The sequence below is a fragment of the Bombus pascuorum genome, chromosome 4 (genome assembly GCF_905332965.1).
Source record: "Bombus pascuorum chromosome 4, iyBomPasc1.1, whole genome shotgun sequence".
NCBI lineage: Eukaryota > Metazoa > Arthropoda > Insecta > Hymenoptera > Apidae > Bombus > Bombus pascuorum.
In genome coordinates, this window is record NC_083491.1 from 9773945 (window position 1) to 9795779 (window position 21835).

At 33.1% G+C, this 21835-nt stretch overlaps 1 protein-coding gene across 1 annotated transcript in view; it reads left to right on the top strand.

The window, feature by feature from the left end:
* LOC132905983 (uncharacterized) overlaps positions 1–21835 on the top strand; it is a 214074-nt gene that overhangs the window by 86180 nt on the left and 106059 nt on the right. The gene's annotated exons all lie outside the window — the stretch shown is intronic.

The following is a 21835-nucleotide window of genomic DNA, read 5'->3' on the forward strand; positions in this document are numbered from 1 at the left end:
ATCTTCTTATATAAAGGAATATGTATGTAGATACTGTGTCATGGATTGATTAATTTTCTTTTAAAGAAAGCTTGCAACTCTTGTGAGTTCCAGTTTTATAATCCGGTGAATATCTTTGGACAAAAACGACATCGCCCTTTGAAATGTCAATAACTTATTGCACAAATTGATATTATGTATAGGTATACAATTTTATGCAAGGGATATTTTTTCAAGATTTTCTCAAAAATATGTGTATCAATAATAAAAAATTAAGAAAGAACTTAACTATAGGTAACAAATTATAAAAATACAAGTTTCTTAATCTCGCATTCTAATTCTCCGTAATAATAATTCGTAATATTGGAGAGACTGATCATTATCACAGGATCAAATTAACAGTAGCTGAGTATGATGCATACAGGATCTAAATTAGCATGCATGGGACCCTGATTTAAATAATTTCGTATTATAGTGGAATGGATATCCTAATATGTACTAATCATCCGTTATCCGTATCACGAACATCGTCGTACCGCGTTGTATCAACATTTACTTGTTTAAACTGAATGCCTGTCGAATTCGGTGGTGCAACCGCAACAGACATACACTGTTACACATTAGACATATTAATATGACAAGTCATACCAATGTGTTTACAATCCTTTATAATTATCGCAACTTATAACTTTATTCGTTCAAATGTCTTAAAAATATTATAAAATATAATGTATTATAATTGTAATTTGTTTAATAATGCGTAATGTACAATGTACTGCAAAATAATCTCTTCGTAAAAATTTAAATTGTTTTAGTAAAAATTTTAAATCGAAATTCAAAATCAAATAGTTATCAAAGATCCATTACATTAATGAAGAATTTTAATAACATCGATGTTCTGTTATAAACATACACACATTTTTCCTACAATTTGGATGAATCCTTATAATATTTATATTACATGATTAGAAAACTTAGTTTTAGACATACAATCTTGTCTAATAACCACATTCATTTTCAAGGTAGGTTCTCACTTTAAATGAACTTCAAACATTTAATGTGACACAATTTTACGAGACACGTATTACAAGAAGCTTCTTCTTCTTTCTAGTATTATCTTATCTCACAAATAATAGACTCTTTCAGTGCAATATCTATTTACAAGTATATACATATTCGGTGAAAACGAATAATGACCTGTAAGTAATTTGTCAATGCTGTATGTTTTCCTTTACTTGTTACAATTTATCATTTTTCTATTAAGAGCTGTAGTCCTCTTTTATACAATTTTTCTCAAGATAAGTTCCATTGTTCCGAACCGAACTCTCAGAAAAACTGTATAACTTATGAGACGACCTAGTATTCCTTATTTCTTAGAAAGGAAGTTACCCGGACGTTAAGATACTTTTGAAAAAATAATGGTTCGAGGTTATAGGAGTCGACTCCTAAGAACTGTGAAATTGGTGTCACTCGGCCGGAAAATTCAATATCGAAGAGAAAAATGGCGTCAAAATCCGTCACAAACAGCTGTGAAAATAAATATAAATAACTTTCTGCCCACAATAATTTTGGATAGAAACGGGCTGTACATTTATTTATTTATTGCTTACGAAGAATATTTACTAACTACTATATTTTTAAAACATCATGATAACTATTCTTGTTAAAAATATTTGTATAAAAATAGTAGGTTCTAACAGCTAAACTCACCTGTACAAACCTGAATTTGAACGATTTTTCAAAAGTTACTAAAATACAAACATTTTATACATGGAGAAGTTATATATATATATATATATTTTATATAGAGGGTATACAATAGGTCGAATTTTTCTACATTTTATAGATTAAAATTCAGTACATTGTCGATCAATACCACGTTACAAAAATTGTGTTCTTTAAATATTGTCTAAATAATTATTGTATAACTATGTATTTTTAAGAAACTTAAATCTGTGGATCTAGCATCGTTTTTTCTTCCAATTAGGTACGTCATATTAAACTTCTCATATTAAAATATCATAGAAGCCAAACCAGACAAGTACATTAGTTTTGATCTTTTATTTTAGTACCACTTTATGATTGAAAAGAAATATTTTAGTATGACATAGTTGAAAACAGAAATAATCTGTTTAAGTCAAGAATGGAACCTTTCGAAAGTAGCTGACAAAGTTTTGTAAAAAGCCAAAGGTATCAAGAAACAATATTTCAATATTATGGCAAGCAATATTTTGAAAATTGCAAAGAAACTAGGAAAACGTACGATCAGTCTCAAAATAAAAAACAAGTGTGTAATTTTCAAAACTGAAGCATGACTTATCGTCTTCTTTTTCTTCTTCTACATTCTTTAATCAAAAAATCAATAAAACTGTACTTCATCTTCCTCCTGTGATTCTCATATCCTGTCATTAATTCTGCACTTCGATTGAAGATAAAAATAAAAACGCCTGATCGTAATTTTCGCTTCATTAAATAAATCGTAAAATGAAGAAGCAAATGGCGCAAAGAATCGCGGTCGACCGTTAATTTCTGTCCTGTCTCGGTAAACACAATTCAGCCGAAGTCGATAGGTCTTGTTCTTGACAGACACGTTAATGTTCTGTTTCGTCGAGTGCGAAACTGCATCGGCAAATTGTTTTTCTCCGCCGCGTAATTTCAGAATCGCTTGTATGGCGAAATTGTCGCGTTTCTCGATACAATACAGCTTCGAATCGAACGCCAAACTGAACAGGGAAAGATAAAACAAAAAAAAAAGAGAAAGAGAGAGAGAGAGGAACAGGGACAGAAAGAGGAAAATTCGATCTCACGATTCTCTTATAATTCGGCACGGAGCGTAATATAGAAGCGCCACTCTCAAGTCAACGATTACAACTTTGAAGTGGAATAAAGGGAGGAACGTCACCCGACCGCAAGTTCGCTCAACCAGTTTCTGCTTTTAAACTACTCGAAACTATTGTATTTTCTTATGACCAACGAACTAGAAGACAGTCTCTTCGTCGCTTCGTTCTCTTTTTCTTCTATATCGAGGGAATGTCTCTCTTGTTTTCCAGCGGCATCTTCCTTTCTTTGTAACAGAGCCACTTGAATAACTCGATAAACGTTGATCTTGGCAAAAATCCTATCGAGATTAGATTTGTAGAATTCGAAAAAAGAAAAAAAAAGGACTTACATCGTGACAATCTAAACCGTGGAACTTTTGCTTTGTCAGATACGCGTTGATGTAACTTGGAATTGAAGTTTGCTGTATAGGTAGGATGAGGAAGTTCGATATGGTTTCTTTGAAGTGGTCAAAGTAAATTAGTTTACTGGTTTAATTTCGATTTGGCTATTTGTAGGGTAAATTGCAAATTATGCAAACATAAATGAGTTGAGATTTGATAAGACAATTTACTCTTGGACAATATTTAGGTGAATCGGATTGCACTTGATAGAATTTAACACTAATTTATAACCGATATTGAAAGAAAAATAAATGAATAATCGATGTCATTGATAATTTGTTTTAATGTTTATTATAAATCTTCATATTTTGTTCGATGTCGGATATTTCTTTGGTTTAAGCACTCTTTTCGATCCAAACCAACTTCTCTCTGCGCTGATAACATATCAGAATCCCTCGTGCGTTTTATAAAGGGTTAATTTACAACGCAAGTACACATGATCGTTATCATGATAGCTATTATTATTATCGGCTGTTTATAAACTGCGTTACGATAATGTGTTACGATCACTATAACGTCGTTACTTCGCACGACGTTCGGAAATATATTCTCACGCTCTTTCACAGTTTTCCAAGTTTGTTGCTTCACGAGTTATTGTACATTGGTTTTACACAGGCCACAAATATCGTATCTATTTCCTATGCGGATCAAGCTGTTCCCATATGCGTGACGCATATCTACGTTTCGCTTCACACACTTAGATTCTATAAACATTGATTAGCATACGCGTTACTGGTTGGCGCAGTCGTTGCATAATTCAAAGGAAACTGCTTAATGCGGTGATCATGATGCCGATATCTTCGGAGATTTCTGGGACACACTCAGATGTTCCGGAAAAAGAAGAGTATCGATTTCTGTCAGATTTCCGTAAACCTGTGTGACTGTATTGAGAGCTTCCACTTTCAAATTTTCATGTTGACATAATTTTAATTAACAGAGATAATTAGAAGAAAATTTTTAGATAAAAATAAGTTCCGCTGATTTTATTGAACAAAAGAATTGATAAACAAAATGTGCATTTTAACGATATCAAAGATACTTCTAATCTTTCATTGTTATAATTGTGTAAAGCTATTGTATTAATATCATAATATTCCTAAAGATATTTCAATGAATCTGCATATATCTTCTTAGTAGTTCAGTATATATCAAGATAATATATTATTACTGAATAGGTAATTTTATATAAATGTAATTTCTCTGTAATCTTTCATAATATTAAATGATATTAAATTTTTGCACTCTATGTGTTACTCAGTTTCGACCTGTCGGTGTTTCTTTCACTTTCAATTTCAATTTATACATACGTGTGTATATTTACACCTTTTGAATTTACCAGACATAAGCTTTATCCAATCTGGACTAACCTTTCGTTCAAGTGGGGTTCAAGTGTTTTATTAATGACATCATTCTTAAGGGATGATTTTATCATAAATCAAATCTTTAAACGCGACGTATGTGTGAGTCATTGGATACAAATTTTCTTACCACAAATTATTTCTATCTACATACATATATATATACATTCTGCAATAGCATATCTTACACTTAGGCAACCGAGACTCGCCGCACTAAAAGGTACCAATGCTTAAGGGTTTCATTTACGAGCTCGCTCCGATTTCTTCCACTGTACCAGAAGCAGTTGCCAACGTTAGACGGCGGTTTACTTCAACGACGAAGAATTCACCGGGCTGGCATTTTTCCTCCACTTCCGACCTTTCCCGTTTGTCCCCTTAATTGAGTTTTTTTCAAAGAGCTGTATATCAAGACGCGTGCTGTCTACGTATCTGCAGTACAAGCAGCGGAAACTAGAGGGTAACGAGAGTGCTGCAAAGAAACGGGCCGCTAGTAAATTATCGCGCTTCTAATCTCAAGTATATTTCGTTGCAGAGGTGGCAACCTTGCCGACGAAACGTTTCTCGAGTTTACTGGTGTAGAAGAAGCGAGTCGCTTGCCAGCAAGGATCTCGTGAATTGCGTGGCTTCTTCTTTTTTATTTTTTTATTTTTTTTTATCGACGCTTGACAGGCGAAATAAATGTAACGAGGTGGTGAGTTTAAGTAACCTTCCTCTGGACGATGCCACCGGATGCTTACGCGACGTCGTTGAAAAAGATTTTATGGTACTCCCATCACCGTGTGTTCCTTTTTATTCGTTTTGTTACGGCACTCTGCGTTCAATCCATTAAGGACCAAAATTTGCACCGACGTAACGTTTCATTTACGACTTCTCTCGTTATTAATTCATTGAGGTTATCGAAAGTTGATACCTTAAGGTTGTAGTTATGAAAGAGAAACCCAAGGATTCGCTTAATAAAAGAAAATCTTCTAGAATTCGAACGCCTATAAACACCTTTTATAACGAGTCATGAATATATCATATATATTATATGAGACGTTTTGACATTTCATTAACTGTAATGAGATACGATTGTCGTGATTACATTAATCAAATGGAATCCAGATTTTTATGTGTACTTGACAGCAAGCACGAAAATTCTCTTTCTATGAATATTATAGAGGATAATTTAATATCTATTGTTCAAACTTGTAACTTTATCTCGAGCTGTCATTTATTCATATTTATTTTCGAATAGAAATACAAGTCCCAGATTGATTAATTACACGTTCCTGTACTCGAAACTCTATCGCTCATGAACAATTTATCGACCGTTTGTTAATGTATCTAGTTAATCCCTGTCGAATCACCTGTAATATATAACTTCGTTCAGATATGATCGCGTCGATTCCGCGCAAATAGCCAGTTATGGATGCGTACAATCGTTAAACATGGAAACAGCCAGTATCCAAATGTCGGAGTTCTCGTGTAATCTTAATAATTCATCGATTTCGACGGTAAACGGTGTCAGAGCGCGAAATCGTTCATCATGTTTTCACGGTTTACGTTCGAACTTTTTTCCTTTTCCTCTTTTTTTTTTTTTTTTTTTTTTTGGTCCTTGTAAGCGTAAAAAGAATCGACTTGAAGCAGAACGAATTTAAATGGTCGCTAATTCTATTGTTCCTGTAACATCATGACTCGTGTAATTTAAATCGAGGCTAATTAGCTGGCTGGGAAAGTCTCGTGAGACGCGTACTAACCTCGTTCGTACTAATAGGATTTTGGAAGGTTGGATTTATATTAGAGTATTATAATTCGATATAGGGATTAGGAGTTTATACCTGTTATTCATATACTTATGGATACTACATTGTTCAATCTCATCAATCGCTTACCGTGTTTGTAAAGCGTTAGATAACATTGAGCGAGAAATTAACATTTCATATTTTAAAGCATTTTCCTTAGAAGTTCTTGATGAGTACACCTGCATTAGTCTCATTAAGATCTTCCATTAATTACCTTGCTCTACGCGTTTCACGTTACACAAACTTAATTTTTGCGCGTTGAAGTACACGTATAAAGGTTAAGTGTCGAGGAAAGAAGACGTAGTTGAGCCAAAACCTTGGAAGTTTCGATAAGACTCCCGATGGGGCTGAAAGTTTGGCCAAACTGACATAATAAGTTTTGATTAAGTATCACGAAGGAGTTCTCTGTTCATCAACAAAAGGGCTGTCTCTTGCCAATGGATCTCTATGTCAACGTTGGCGACGTTCCTTTACTAACATCGACGCACGGTTCATCAACGTTCTTCTAAGAGGTTTCTTGTCGATTCGCAATGTTTTCGAAGAACGCCTACGAAGGGTCAAAATGACGATTCAAGTATGCTGGAAAAACGATGGTATATCGCGCGGAACGAGAAATTATTTGTATGTTACGCTCCAGGCATATAAATGGCCCATTTTGTAAAAAGAGGAGAAGACTCCTGTCTGCATTTTTGTAATATAAGCTGAAATATTTTCCACATCATTTTTTATCGATGGGACAATATATCTGGATAGATTACTTTTTTTATTACTTAACTCTGTCATAAGTTTTGTCACAAATACTTAGGTATACCGAATGATAATAAAATTCAGAGTTCTTTCTAATGTCTTCTGTTGATTAAACGACAGAAAGTTATCAGTGAAGTCGGTCTATTAGAAATATGGGACGATAAAAAGGGCAAAATTACACGATCTCCAATGATCGATGAATTTCATCAAAAACAACGTAATTTTTTCTGCAATAGACCCCTTTAGTTCAATTAAACTAGTTATAAATACATTATACGTCATTGTACACTACATACGTCATGAATTTACGAAATTAGATTCAAGGATTTATAAAATGAAGAATGTTAAAATTGAAAATGTAGAGGTATGTGACAAAGTGGCTATATAACGACTATTTTTATAAAATTAAATTTGCCATAAAAATAGGCAACTGAATATAATTTAAGAGAAGACATAGAATAATATGCAAAATTGTTATTTTTCTTATTTATTAAGACTGTGTTGATATACGTTACAAACTATCTATCACAGGTCTTTTACTTTTGTGACCCAATAAATGGAAATTTATCGTACCTTTGCCTATATTGTTGAAGTTGAATATGAAACGTTCTTCAATAAAGATAAACGAATTGGTCTTTATCAATAATACCTTGAAAACGTTTGGCAAGCATGACTACGAAACTTCTATAGGAAATAAACACCAGATGAACACGAATGAAAGAAATGGAGTAAAACGTACAAAGAAATTTCGCGACGTATGCGAAATGTCCCATAAATTATCAACTGATAACAAAATTTGTAGATACAAAATTTCATGATCAAAATACATTTTATTAATTTCTGTCAATTTTTGTAGTTCTGAATTTTAATTCTGAGATTTTAAAATTCTTTTGCTCGATTAGATGATATATGAGAAACTCTGACATTTTCTTCTTTTAATCAATTTTTTCTAACGGTAGAATATAAGAAATGGAATTATACATTATTTTCTTAAATTTATTTCAAGGGAAAAGGAGACGTAGCTTTTATTGTTTCTAGGTCTTGAAATTTGTACAGCCCTTTCATCCCAACTCTTCAATGTACGTAGCTCAAGTCAAAATTTTCGTCAGAACTTAGATGATCTCGAGTTTCTTCCTGCTATTTAATAGCAATTGATGTATCCTAAATTCACAAAGTTCTTTCAACCCGAAACTATTCCGAAAGTTAAGGCTTCTCGAGTTTCCAAGTTGAAAATAGGAAGAACATCTCCGTCTTTGTGTGACAGATTCGTACAAAGAATATGCAAATTTCGGAAGAAAATACCAAAACAGATCTCTTGACTTCTATTTTTCCCTACTTTCCCTTAAGGAAAGGAAACTACTTGGAATATACAACAGATCAATTTTCAAGATATCTGATATCTGCTTTAAAGTCCAGTGAAATTGAAATTTCCGAAGATTTGCATTTTTCAATGGAGCTACCATATCGAAATTTGTTAAGTTCAGCTTTCGAAATTGTAGATTTTCAGCGGTTTTTAAATGTCTTTCGTTTCGTACAGCAACTTTTCCCATATAAATTATTACGGCCAAGTGGAAACTATGTGCTTGGAAATAAGAACTTATTTTTATTATAACAAACATAAAAAATGATCTCTTTTGTACGTACAGAAATTTGTACGGTTATTGTATTGTAAGTTGGTAAAACATTGCTTAATACATATTCTCGGCACGTCTTTGATATTACAAAGCACGAATTTTAGTTTTCATATTTCCCCCCTTCGCTGGTACAGTTTCCATTACGCGTTCCTTTGCAAAGCCCGAAGAAAAGCACCGTAAATGAATTTTCAATCTCAAAGTCATTTTAAAATCGTTAAACGAGTCCTCGAAAGAATGCTTGCGTTTAGCTTGAGCTCTTCTGTACAACTTCGAAGTAAAAACAAAGCAACAAAGTCAACGATAAAATAATTATACTTCTCCAACAATGTAGTTTCTTCTATTATTTCCATGCAATTAATTTCTTCCATTTTCTTCATCTCTTCCGAATTGTCCTTTCCGAAGCGTTCTTTTCCCAAATATATGAAATCTTCAAGCAACAAATCATCCTTTTGGAGCTTCTTCAAGAAAGTATGTATTTAATCGAAATAATTTCTATAAATCAATGAATTGTTTTAAAAATTAGAATGTTTCGTATAAGACACGTGATATATTCATAAAAATTATTCACAAGCGTTCGAACATTTTCGCGACCCACTCTTCATGCCGGATAGAAATTCTTTATGTTCTATTTGTAATTATGGTTACAAGTTGCCATAATGAAGATCTTCATAGCGTAACGGTGCACGATCGGTGATTTTCCTTTCGCGTAAATCACGAAAACTTATCGAGTTCTGCGCGCGAACCAGCCCGTCACCATTGTCATCGTGTTTCGCCACGGTAGTTATTCTGATTGTTAATTAGTTGCTTCGTCGACGAAAGACTGAACGGAGAGTGACTTTTTATCGAACACACTCGCTAATGAAAAGTCGTTGTCGCGAATGTTTTCGCCGACAATAGACGACCTCGTCGCTTTGAAAATAATTTTTCCACCAGACTGTAACCTGCAGTCTGAACCCCAGAAACTTTCAGCAACGTTGAAAGTTGGCCAGGTTTTTCCGAAAGAATCGAGGAAAATAGCGCGGATGCCCTTCCACATGCAAATGTGAAATGTGCGGCGAAATGAAACGAGAATGAGAAGGGAAATTGCGACGCTCTCTGTTCCGACTAATCTGATGCCATAAGTAATCTTACGAGTAACATTAACTTCTCTTGGATATACGTACCGGCTTCTTTACGCCGTCGCGAAATCAGTTTCAGCCATGGAGGCTGCGAGTTCTATCGCGTTGCTATATTACAAGATCCTGGAAATAAGATAGCGAGAATACTTCGCAAAGTTTAATATTAATGCACGATTATACCTTGATATAATCGTCGATTCACTGCATGATTCCTACGTACAAGAGACAATTTTGTACGAACGTTTGCAGCGAATGAAATGGACTATATTTGCAGATATGCGGGAATGGAATAGGTATCTATGTGGAGTAGATTGGTTTAGAAGAGTAGTCTTGGACTATAACATTTTGAACTGAATTGAAATTAATTGTTAGTCTACGTGCAGTGGTTGACTTAATTTTATCTGAAGTGGAAGTAGAATATTTTTGATTAAATTTTTATCTAAACATTAATTTGAAATATTTATCACTTTATTTATTATTGTAATTGTTTAGTTTCCTACTAGTTTAAAATTAAAACGTATTGCGATATATATATTGATTTTTAATCAGATTCATGTTAGACGAAAAAAAGTAGATTAAACGACAATATTTTCCATTATAAATTTTTTTAAACGAACACTACGTTTTATAGTATAAGTGTTTCAATACGCAAAGTGTTTTAATTACAATGAAATATTCTATATATGACAATTATCTATATGTATATCCTTTCTATGCAGTTACATATGATTAATTGTATATTTACAAGCTGATTGATTAATTTTGTTTCCTCTGTGAATTGTAACGTGTTTTGTTATATCTCACCATATACATAGAAACTATCCACTATTTCTACCTCATCGTACACGTACAGTATAAAAATCTACAGACTTTTAAATCTCGTAAAATCAACACCACGATCCATGTAACTTTATCATGGTTGAAAAATTGCAAACATTCCACGTGCTAAAGCATCACCGTGTTTCAACAATGTCGAATAGCACGGTTGTATGCTTACTTTGAGAGGATATACCCGAAAGAAGAATGTCCTAATTTTTCGCATGGTCAATTTTAAACGACCGTTAACAACCCGCGCGTTGCCGCATCGACGTTAATGGCTCGCAAAGGAGGAGGAAACAGGCCGCTATCGTCACTTATCAGTGGTCCAGATTCAATTGGCACTCGTTTTGCGAGCAACGATATTATCCCCTTTGCAGTACGTGTTCCGCATTCTCGAAAAGCAATAAAGCGATACCGTGTTACCGGATCGGAAGGGAAAAAGAAACTGAGCGGAATGCGGGAACCCTATACATTTTTCACTATAGTCGGTGCATCGTTAACGTTCATTAAACTTGAATTCCGCTGGTCTGGAGACACATGTGCGTACCGCAGCTGAGAGATAGTTATGCTCTTTGTGTTCCTTTTTTGCATTTAAGTGGCCTTCGTCGAGTTAGGGAAAGGAATGTTTCATTGAGAGACTCCGGGTTCCGGACGCTGCTTCTGTCACCTTGATAAAGAGCATACGTCGTAGACGTTTGTTTCCGCACGTTCGAGCATCCAACCAGAATGATAGTACGTAGAAGAATCGCGATAGGGGAATTCGTACAACACGATTCGGATACGTGCGGTTGTCTGGTGAAATTGTGAACTGGATTCGATTGAAATATACATGTAAGTGAATGAGTGTTAGGTTCGTCGAGCATTCTGTTCTTTGTGTTCTTTAAAAGGAATCCATCATTTTAACTGAATATTTCTTTTTATTCATCGATTATGAAAAAATTTTCTTTGTGGCGATTAGAATGTTCACGAATAGATAATTTTGCGGTATATTACGTTTATGTTCTCTATCAATTTTTGAAAGACTGTAATGAATCGAATGATTCAGTGAAGTAATGTAGTTGGAATTTTTAATTTGCCTCGTAATGAAAAAGAGATTTCATATAAATCATATGTATCGAATATTAAAGTGAATTAGATAGTCCTTCTGTGTTCTGTAAGGCAAAAAATAAATCGTTTTAACGTATTTAGACCGCGAGAATTATTGTCCGTGCCACTTTTTGCACACTGTACATTTTATATCGAGTCATTGGCGAAGTAATGAGTTTTTCGGTTTTTGTGTAATTACGCTATTTTCCGGAATTTTAAATGTCCGAACGAGCAGTCGACCGTCACTACATTTTCATTTGCCTATCCATGTGTTGCTCTCATATACACACTTGTTTCCAGTTCGTTTTATCTCGTACTTTTTTCCTATTTTTAACCGCTTCCTTTCACACTCATTTTTCTATTTTTTTATTTTAATGCACTTTTTCAGTCTATTTTCAACGTCGATATCAATAAGAGAGCCCCGTTCACTTGTAGATAAAATCTCAATGTAAATTTACTCTTCAACTTCGTCTATATATCAAAACGATATCGTGGAAATGCTGTTTCTTTCGTATTAAATATCTCTGTTATAATAAAAGAAACGTTTAAATATGTTTTCAGGAGCTTTTAGAACGTTGAAAATATTTAAACATAACATTTTTTTGATGAAACGAGAAAATAAGGAAGAAATTTGAACTTTGTAATCTTTTTTGCATTCTAATTCTCTGTTTGAAGTTTCCATTTGGCATATTTTTTTCTTAAGTCATCAGCGTAGTAGTTAAAAAGAAATAGAAGCAAGAGCGATATATATCTTAAAAAGAAACTTTTCTTTATACTTTTTTCTGTGCTTTTAAAATGGTATAAGTTTAAACCGTAGGAAAGCTTTTCAGTTGCGAGTAATTAGAAGATAGTATTGCATGTTTTCTCGTTAGAAAGAAACGCAATGTAAAACTGTTCTACCACTAATAGCATCAAAACTATTTTAGGAACGTATTATGTACGCTATTTTTTGGTTTTAGACGTAAGTAACGTAGTTTTAACGTAGTTGAATCTAAAGAATGAATAAATAAGGTATAAAATTTTCAATAAAGTAATGTACTGGAATTAAATTGAATTCTGTAAAATAGAATATAGAAAATTGTTTCATTTTTCAGATGGATTATTTATTTTCTAAAATTAATAAATGAAATAGCTATCTTACGCGTATATGATTTTTTCCTACTATCTACACGATTCTGTTTCAGAAGTTCCATCGTACTGATGCTTTTTGTTCATCTCTGTAATCCTATCAGGTTCAGAAGATCGTACTGCGCTTTAATCTCACTGTCACTGCAGTCCGTTTTAAAGATCATGGCATTCTTCTGAAGAAAATATAAAATAAATTCCCGGCACTGGTACATTTTCTAAAATGTTGATCATCGTTTCACTATTCTGTCTGGTATATTTAGATATGACCATAAATGACTTAAATGTTTATTGTAAAGTAGTAAACTTTTATTATCATTTAAACATAGATTTCACGATATAATATTGAATATTGTGATTAAAATGTTTAAGCAAATAATTAATGGACAATACCTGTTCTCCATTTAAATCATGCATATACATTAATCCACGTAAATGTGTATATCACTTAATCATCAATTTTTTGATATGTATTATATATTAAATCAGATTTAAGTGTACAAGAAATTTATATATCTTTTAGCATTTGTAACGAACATATACGACTATCGTTTCAGTATTTATTCGATTAGGTATGCACAAGCGCAAAGGAACAGCTCTACACGATACTTCGAGAAATTTAATCCCTGTCACAGGAAAAATCCAAACCGATCCAATCTGTTTGCATTCAATGTGGTACGAAGGGATTTTCTTATAATATCGAGCTCTCTAAATACAAATGTAAATTTTACATCGAATCCTCTCGATGAGAACTGTCAGCCGCTAAAGAACCCCTTGTCTTAGAACCCCTTTATCCTTTATCACCTTGCATTATCGGTTAAGAGCAATTGTAAATATTACCAGTCTTTTTTTTTTATTGAAACTGAGCTTCAGAAGCGATATTTTTACAAAAACAATGCGTAATTATACAACCTTATATTTTTCTTGACACAACTAAAGAAATGGAATCTGAAATGAAAGCTCATTTTACATATTAAATATTATAACAGTAGACTGCGATTATTTAAGATATTAAGGGAGATTTAAAAGTACAAATATATATTATTATATATAAGAATGCACGCATAATACACCACAGTTTAGCTTGAGTTTCAGTTTTAGTTTTAGTCAGAAAAATGTGGATACAAACATTTGTAATATATACATCAGGTACATCACTTTAGGTATTTTATACGTATATTTTTGTATATTTCAAAACATTTGGTATATTCTTTCATAAATACACAATCCTTCACAGTTCATACATTACGTATAAAATAAGCACGTATAATAATGCACGTATCATATAAAATGCCACTCATAGACCGAAGTATTGAAACATAGTGCTCGTAATATAATTTCATCAATTTCTTCTACTTTCTGTTCTGTGAACTTAGCCGATTTAACAAATAGCTAGCTCGTTTCTTCTTACGTATTACGCTTCTATTCGTAACGCGATCAACGCAACACAGCCGGAGGTTCAAACTTTCCCCATCCAATCTGACACTTGCGCAGGGTGCTAAAACTCTACTACGTGTACAGAAGTTTTCTTTCGAAACAATATGATACATCTTGCCGTATAAAAAACTGTCGTCTGTTTTGTTGGCGATTATGGAATCGTCGGGTGGAGTCGGTGAGTTCCTCAGCGCGGAAACGTGTACACGTGAAAAATCGCGATGGCGTCGTGGCACCGCCATTGTTGGCCCCTTTCGATCGAACCACCAAACTTCCCGTAATAACTCAAGGAATTCGTTAACTTGTCCCTTGTGCGCCAGTGTTTGTGACATACACGAAAAACCGTGCTTTTTCAACATGTGCTAGCCAATATGGGGCCACGATGCTAAATCTGTTTGTTACTTCCGCTTGATTCACTGCGACTAGCGTCGCGCCAGTCTCAAAGTCGAAAGTTCAGTCCTGTGGAACGACAATAAGCCGCTCGTATAGTATCGAATTCCTCTGGGTACGATCGAATCTTCCACTCGTACTTCCGGTTTCTGTCCGTGGACCGGCAGATAGAAAAGATTTTTTTGCGAAATTGCAGCTAGAAAAACCGACGTTCATCGTGCTCAGCGTTGCGTTTGCTTTGTGCTTTGGTTGAAGCGTACTAATGCGCTTGATACATCACTGGCGATCGAAAATGGCTGGCAGAAAGAAGATTATCTTTTCATCTTTTTGCCGAGAAGTAAAATCCATAATTTATGGACGGATTGTTAGTAAGTTTTTGTTAGTTTTGCTTGTCTTCTGTATGATTTTGTATTTCCGCGAGAATAAACAGTAAAAAGTATAAATAGACTAGCTATTCGTGTAAATATTTTGGCATACAGAAACGATGTTAGTTAGGTAAGTTGATAACTAATAATTGTTTATACGATGTTATGATACCTTTTTATAATGTTATAAATACGGGCTAAGAAATAGCAGAAAAATTAATCAAATGTACATTGTAATTAGCAAATTCTAACTTCAAGACATTTTAAGTTTAAGAAAGTTATGAGAGATTAATGTCCTTCCTAATAGAGTGGTTTAAAATTTACAGATGCAGATAAGGAATTTTAAGTTCGGTGAAAAAATGTTTTATTCTCTAAATACAATAATGTAATGTATCGCAATAATTTACTTTCCACATTTTATATAATTTTGCATTTGCGCACATTCTTGTATTTCATTACATTTATATTTGCCATAAACGCATAGATATACGCAGTGTAATAATCACAATAACTAAACAATATCGACTATTTGAGAGTCCAGTTCTATTGAAACCATTTTATTGTTCATTATTCATATTAACATTTTGATATTATTATCATACGTATGTATAGGATTAATTCTACTAACATCACCCTTGATTGCTATTAATATCACAAGTAAAAGCTGAATATCCGTAAACATACAATTGTATCCCACAAAATTCAATTAAATATCGAATTCTATCACTTTGAATAGCACCATAGAACTTCTCCAATCCAAATACAGATGAAATGACCGTAGAATCGAAATTCAAAGTCTTTTAACTTTTCGACAGAAACACCACGCCACACGAATATTTCCATGATCGACATTGTTTTATTCGAAAGAGATGAGATGTTTCCAGGGTTCGACATAAAGGAACGAACGTTTTCAACGTGTTACAACCTAATAAAACGTGGCTCGTGGCGTGGCGTATACGCGCGTTTATTTACGGCATCAGGTGCATGCAGACTTGTAAAATATATCGCGGAGGAAGAAAACCAGGCAATATTCTTCTCTGGCTGTTTCCGCAGAAGGAATTTTGCAATTCTGATTATAGTTTGGAGCTTGGTGTGCCGTTTAATTTGCGTAAACCGTGTTCGCGGTTGTATCGTCGTTGTAAACCGACGCTCGAGCACGCCAACGTGAACATCCTGTGATAAAAAAAGAAAGGAATGAAAGCTGTAATTGATCGATTTGTTTCATGGTGGGGCTTTCGGATTGGATGAAAATGTCAGAAATGAACTGTGGGCCCGGTCGACGTAAAATTTATCGCGCACGAAACATCGAATGACCATTCTGCACGCTGAAAATTTAGATAAGACTGGAAATTGCGTGATTTTAATTATCTCAGTTAAAAGCAGTCAGCTTCCATAAACCTATCCGACCGGATGAAAGAATACAACCCCGCTATTGGCGTCCAATCCGGATTTTTAAATGTGAAATAGAATGAAAACGCACGATAAATATTTATCTAGTAGAAAGTAATTGCACATTCACATTCTATGAAACGATTGTGGACTATAAAGGCGAAATAGATATGTAGTTGATTGATATTTAAAATAAGAAAAATTAAAGCAATTGATATCATGTGCGAAAAGTATGAGTTATAAGTTCGTATCGGCGACTGAGGTATAATAGGTGCATTTATATTGGGATTTATTTTCAAAGTAACTTGAATTCTATAGACCTTCTAACGATTTATAAAGAGCTGTCACACAATAAGGATTAATAAATTACGTGGAATAGAATAAAATCGTTGTATACAATATAATTCTTCGTTATAATTTTTCAGGCAGGATTTTATTTTTTTAAGAAAATCAAGAGATATATGACGAAGGTCCATAAAGTTATTACTTACAAATTAATATAGAATTGGCGTATTTAAAAAACAAATACTTAAAAAAATCTTATTCTTTCAATTTTGCTATTGACAGTATTTAATACGAATATTCGTATATAATTCGTTGAAAGACAAATCCTTTCAGTAAGCGAGCGATTTTATGTTAGTTATGTTAAACAGCATTAACTCAGCGAATAAAAATTGTTTACAATGCAATAGAGAGGTGAAAAAGAACACGCAGAGGCAAAGCTAACTGGATTCTGCAATTCTGATAGCGGTCTTTCGTGGTCAGGAATTGAAGCTTAGTTTGCTTAGTGCGCGTTCGCAGGTGCACTGTTCGCTGGAAATATCAGAATGAAATGGTAAATAGAAGTCTTTGTCCGTTAGAGAAACACTGGAACTTCGACAAAGGGAGAGGTAACCGTGTTTTCGGCAACTACTATTAACGAATGTGAATCCTACGACTGAATTTGTTTAACTATTCTCGAATTCAGAAAAGAAAAATAGTCTCTAATAGCTTGTTCGTTTACAATACACTACTATTGTAAAACTGATTGAGAAAAATGTGAAGATTTTTGTTGTATTAGACAATTAATTTTGTTATATATAAAAGACTCTGTGTTTTCAATTTTATATTCCATATGTGAACAAATCGTCTTCTCTCTCCATTTTAGCTCAATAAATTATTGAAATTGTTAAGAATTTAATAATTTAATAATAATAAATTTATTAATTTAATGAAATTAAAAAAATTAAAATTTGGAAAAAATGTAAAAAAAATTTTTGAAATTGAAAAAAAATCTAATTTTTGTAAAAAAAATACAAAAAATTTGATTATCTTATGTATAAATATATATATATATATAATATTTATTTAATTTTTTAAATTTATTATATATAATATTTTATTTAAAGTAATTTCCATTTTTTTACTATACTCTTATATCTAATAGTTACATATGTGAAAGTATCAGATATTTCTGACACTTTTATGTGATATAAGCTTTCAAATCAGACACGCTTACAAATCACATCGCAGTAACTGTCTGACTAAACAGTCTAAATCTCCTTTGAAGAATCTGATACTTTTACTTGTACGATATGTGGCTAAAGATCGAACAAATTTTTTCAACAACTTCAACAACTATTGTACTAATTGCATTTTATTAAATGCCATTATACGTACTGCTAGTTGTCATATTTTATTAAAACCAGAGTAGTAAATGATAAAAATTAAGAATACCAAATGACTAAAATTATATCTTAGGACTGTAAACGCGCTAAGAGTGAGAATATATCTGAATTTAATATAATTTGTAGTAAATTTTGAAGCTAGAAACACAAAATTTTATTTACATTCCAAAAAAATTAATTTCTATAAGATCAATTGATACAATATTCTTATAGAAATTACAAACTTATTTTACCAAAATTTGCAACAATCGTACTATGTATATATAAATACCTATCGATATCTCACATTGTGGTCTGCAAATAGATTCGGTTTCCGAGCTATCTTTTTGTGCATCGAATAAGCCAGAAAAAAAAGAAAAAGAAACCAGGAGAAAGCAAACGAAGATTGAGAACATCGCAATCCTCAAAAGCAGTCTCCAGAAACTTTCAACATACGCCATGTAGGTACCTGTCTACATTTCCTAGAATTCCTTTCAGTTTGAAATGAAAGGAGGAAATGCTCCTCCAACTTCGCAGCTTTTGGCTTTTGTGCGCAAAGAATTTTCATTTATTTTCCCTATACTTGCTGCGGCAAATGTCGCTAGACACTAACGTCGATGAAAGTGTGTGAACGTTAAGCGTTGAACAATTTCTAAAAGATGTTACTTCATATCTGTTTCTACTGTCCCTACGAAATACGTTTCGGAGTCTATATTTTTTTTCTCAATAAAACTTAATGCAAATTTCTGAACCAAATAATATGTTACATGATAAGCATTAGTATCGATGAAATCTCGATAGAAGAAATCTCGAAAATCTAGGAAATTGAAAAATCATCCATCATTTGGAATAAAATTTTAATTCATCAGAAATTACATTTCATATATGCTTGTGCATGAAATATGTGGAAATTTCTAAGCGATATGCTACTTCTGTAATAGTAATTATGAATTTATAATTGAGTGGTGTGCCTTAATTCTGCTCTCGTAGAATGTATATTTTTTCTTCTAGAAAAATTTTCAGAAAAACTGTAATTGGTGCCTATAGGAGCATAGAGTATAAAGGAAAACTACGTTCCTTTAATTTTTATATTTTTCTTTGCTTATATTTACATAATAATTCTAATCAGATGTACCTGGAATGAAATGGCAATCTATGGTTCTCATATTATTATTATACACCTAGCCTTTCATTATTACATAAGCCTTAATCTTTTTAATTTTAAATATTCTATAACACAGAATTATTTCTATCTTGATTCATATACAATTACAATGTAATTAACAAATAATATAAAGTAACTGAAACGTTTAATTTTCTACATTATTTTTCTGTCCTGGAAATGTGCGTACACGAAGTAAATTTTAATTACATACTCTCTCATTGGTATGTGTGATATGAGAAGAAACAGTCGAATCTGATGAAAAATATTTCTTCAAAAACGTAGAATACTATAGCTGCGTACCTACTTACTGTTCGTTGATCACTCTCAAATTAAATATTATAAAAGAAAGAAAAGAAGAAATATAAGGTGAAATATTTGTTAATGCTGTATGAATAGTATCTAAATTTAATCTGCCAATTTAACTGCCGCATCATTTTATTTGTAACAATACGTGATCTCGCATAAGAGAATTTCGATGGTGGAAAAATTTTAACGAATCTGCCATGAAAAGCTGATTCCCTGCTTCATAATTCCACTTTTTAGTTTGATTATACACGAAATTCATTTTTCATACCTTTAAAGTTGTCGAAATCTCTATAACACCAGGCGCGTTAGTATTTATTTGTTGACGTGTAATCGAGTGACACAAAATCGATGAAATATTTTGCGGCACGATGGCAGCAGTGCGCAGTATATATTATGTATCACATATTGAGGCCACCATGAGTACTGGGAATGCATTTTACAAAACATTTTCGAATTACACTTGATAGCCCGTAGACGATAAAACTTGTATTTTCGAGTTAACTTTTACAACAGTTGTATACTAGGATAGCGATACAAATTGTTTCTACAAGCGTTAACATTGCGTTCTATAAAATCATAAAAAATAAGCAAACCTAAACTACTAGAAAATTAATAACGACGTGGGTAACAAATATAGATAATTTAAAAACTCATGAAAATGTATTCTTCGTGTCGAATTCGGTGTTGGGAGCTCGTAATAAAAAACAGTAGGAGAGTGGACTAAAGTTTATTTTAGTTACGTTAGAAAACTTTTATTCTACTTCGAGAAAGAAATTTCAACTTTTATAGTGTTTCATTCTAGTCACGTGATCAACAGAGAAGAGCATCGAGTTTTCCATTTGGAACTTTTTGTAAAAAGAAGCTTTTTCGATTTCCTACCACCGTTTCCCATAAATTATTGCTGAGTGAATGTAACTTGAGAGTGGTAGTTGGCTAAAAGACAATTCTGTATGATTGACGTGATAAAAATATTCTACACTATTTTACTATTTTACTAGTAGAAAGTTTCTTAGTTGTGGCTGTATGAATTCTAACTTACGTAAAGTATGGCACACAGGCACGTATCTTCAAAACTTTATATTAAGCCCACGATGGAATTGGTATACATAGTCAGTATAGTATAAAATTCAATGTGTTATGTCACTGCTACATTATTAAAAGAAACATTACACGATTATTCGAAGTAAGAAGCTGTGCAAAATGTCCTATAAAACTACCAGACTATTCGTATGAAGAATCACTAATTCATAATTTTTCGCAGATTTAAGATAGTGTACATCTAGCAATTTTAACGATGGCCCATAAAATATATTTTCCCCTTGCACTATATATTTTTGCATATACCTTTTTTCTAATAACCGTTCTTCAATCGTTCGCAAAGCAAACGTAAGCACGAGGCAACAACATGCACCAGTTAATCCCTGAGGTAGGTCGCGTCAGTGTCCCCTTTTCCGTGGCGAAAGTACACAGGGCTTGATTTCCGTGGAAAAGATAATGCGGCCAGCTAAAATATCAGTTGGATGTTTTTCACGTTTCCTGAGGGGTAAAACCAGCCCACGGAGTTTCGTCCCTATTCGCGAGGGCTCGAGCGACGTCTACCTACTTCCGTGTAGCCGGCAGCTAGCACGTAATAAGAGGTCTCATCCTGCAGAGACATCAAGAAGCAGGCAAAAGCTCGATTCTGTTTTAATATGAATGACGTATACAGTTCAATTCCTCGGGGCTTTAATAGGTCGAATCGTCGATAATCCGAGTGAACGGAACGTCAGCGAAAAATACAGAAAAGGAAGAGGTATATATGTGTGTTTGAGAAAGAGAAGAAGCCTGGTGAAAGAGATGACGAGGGGAAGAAAGGAAGTGGTACATTAGCTCACGAAACTATTGGACACTTAAATGGGAAATTTTTATATGCATGTTTTGCATATTATGTAAAACTTGTTAAAATTTTTTTAACGTTCCAACGAAACATTTCTTGTGATTATATATATTAATTAAATTTGAAACTGGTTTGAAAATGTATGTTTGTATGAAAATGTATATTTAATAAAAATGTAGTATAGAGCAAGAGTAATCACTTTAAGCAGATAAAGATGATTGCTTTAAATATTGAGGTTCATTAATATATTGGATCAATGACTATTTAAACACTTTTCTGATCTCTAGGAAATATATAGTGAATATCTTGTAGTTTCAAACTTTGTTACTATAGTCGTGATTATCGAGTCTCGTGACAGTGCTAATGAAATTTTAAAATGTTTCGTATATCGAG